The following is a 2500-nucleotide window of genomic DNA, read 5'->3' on the forward strand; positions in this document are numbered from 1 at the left end:
CGGCATATTTCCACCAGACTCCATGTAAATAATCAGGACTTTTAGCGTGTATAGAGCCAGCATATCTCCACCAGACTCCATGTAAATAATCAGGACTTTTAGCGTGTATAGAGCCAGCATATCTCCACCAGACTCCATGTAAATAATCAGGACTTTTAGCGTGTATAGAGCCAGCATATCTCCACCAGACTCCATGTAAATAATCAGGACTTTTAGCGTGTATAGAGCCAGCATATCTCCACATGTAAATGGGTGAATTAAGGGTTTATTTCAACCAAACCAGAGTGGTGATTGTTGGAACAGTGGAAAGATGAACCAAGACGGTACTTTTGATAGTTTTATTTAGTTTCTGTCCACTTTGAATGAAGTGTGTTTTACGCTGATAAAAGTCCTGATTATTTACATGGAGTCTGGTGGAGTTGGCACAAGATCTGTTCACACACATTCTCTCTCCAAACACTAGGGCGGAAATGATTCCTCAAGTAGAAAAAAAATTGTCCAAAAGAACCTTGAAAGAGGCGACAAAAAAATGGTCTAATCATTTTGTGAAAAAGACGACAAAATAAGCAACAAAAACGTTAAAAACAAACAACATTAAAAAGCGCCAAAACCCTCGAAATATTTGACCTTGAACCTTGAAACTGACGACAAAAACGTAGAAATTAATAGTCAAATGTTTGTGTGGAAAAACGAGACAAAAACGCCAAAATAAGCAACAAAAACGTTTAAAAGTAACCCGAAAAAAACCTCGAAAAAAAAAAAATTTGTCCAAAATAACCTTGAAAAAGGCGACAAAAACGTCCAAGAATTTTGGGGGGAAAAAAACTCCCAAAAAAAAAAAAAAAGTCCAAAATAACCTCGAAGACACGACGAAAAATGGTCTAATCTTTTTGTGAAAAGGCGAGAAAAACTCCCAAATAAGCTCCCATATTAAAAAAGCGGGAAAACCCTTTCAAAACATTTCATACGTCCCAAAAATATATATATATATATATATATATATATATATATATATAAAAACGTCCCAAAAAAACGTCCCAAAAAATATAAATATATTTATATTTTATAGTAAAAATACTGTTACAGCTTAACTAGTAACTAAAGCTGAATGTAGAGGAGTAACTAAAGTAACTAGTAACTAAAGCTGAATGTAGAGGAGTAACTAAAGTAACTAGTAACTAAAGTAACTAGTAACTAAAGCTGGAACAGATGAATGTAGCGGAGTAACTAAAGTAACTAGTAACTAAAGCTGGAACGGATGAATGTAGTGGAGTAACTAAAGTAACTAGTAACTAAAGTAACTAGTAACTAAAGCTGGAACAGATGAATGTAGCGGAGTAACTAAAGTAACTAGTAACTAAAGTAACTTGTAACTAAAGCTGGAACAGATGAATGTAGTGGAGTAACTAAAGTAACTAGTAACTAAAGCTGGAACAGATGAATGTAGTGGAGTAACTAAAGTAACTAGTAACTAAAGTAACTAGTAACTAAAGCTGGAACAGATGAATGTAGAGGAGTAACTAAAGTAACTAAAGTAACTAGTAACTAAAGCTGGAACAGATGAATGTAGTGGAGTAACTAAAGTAACTAGTAACTAAAGTAACTAGTAACTGAAGCTGTAACAGATGAATGTAGAGGAGTAACTAAAGTAACTAGTAACTAAAGCTGGAACAGATGAATGTAGTGGAGTAACTAAAGTAACTAGTAACTAAAGCTGGAACAGATGAATGTAGTGGAGTAACTAAAGTAACTAGTAATAACGTAAAGTAACTAGTAACTAAAGTAACTAGTAACTAAAGCTGGAACAGATGAATGTAGAGGAGTAACTAAAGTAACTAGTAACTAAAGTAACTAGTAACTGAAGCTGTAACAGATGAATGTAGTGGAGTAACTAAAGTAACTAGTAACTAAAGTAACTATATAAACGTCCAAAAAAATTAGACAAAAAATCCCAAATCAGCGTCAAAAACGTAAGCCCAGTTTTGATTATTGTAAGCCCCCCCTACATCTCCATCTCCAGGCCATCACCATAGCGACTATGCCCAGAGGTTATGGGATGTATTTAAAAGGTAGGCCATCACCATAGCGACTATGTTAACCACAGAATCAATATAACAACATACTGAAACCCATCCATCCATCCATTCATTGATAAAAACATACATGTGTAATACGTTTATGTAATTATATCTTATTTCTGGTTTTAATCGAAGGTGTTTGGCTGATATTCGCTGACCTGTGAAGTGATGCTGCTCCGTTAACGGTACCGTTGACTTATCTCCGCGGTACCGAGGATGTTGTTGTTGTTCCCGCCGCCATGTTCCCGGGGAGTCCCGCGCGCCGCGGTTCCTCCGCCGCCGCCTCCGCTGTCCGTCCGTCCGGTCCGAGGCCGCTGTCGGTGTCCGGTGGCATCTGGAGAAGTACGAACCGTATCCCAGCGGAGAGTCCTCCTCCTCCTCTTCTCTCTGTCTCTCTCTGCGACCGCGCAGGCTGCTGCGGC

General features: G+C 37.5%; 1 protein-coding gene across 1 annotated transcript in view; it reads right to left on the reverse strand.

Annotated features, from left to right (window-relative positions):
* Window positions 1-2500, reverse strand: part of st6gal1 (ST6 beta-galactosamide alpha-2,6-sialyltranferase 1) — a 26519-nt gene that overhangs the window by 24014 nt on the left and 5 nt on the right. Inside the window, 1 exon segment of the mRNA XM_078244972.1 lies at window positions 2237-2500. This exon segment is cut by the window's right edge and continues 5 nt beyond it. The gene's annotated coding sequence lies outside the window, so the exon portion shown is untranslated.

This window comes from Sander vitreus, unplaced genomic scaffold, assembly GCF_031162955.1.
Source record: "Sander vitreus isolate 19-12246 unplaced genomic scaffold, sanVit1 ctg347_0, whole genome shotgun sequence".
In the NCBI taxonomy this organism is placed as follows: Eukaryota; Metazoa; Chordata; class Actinopteri; order Perciformes; family Percidae; genus Sander; species Sander vitreus.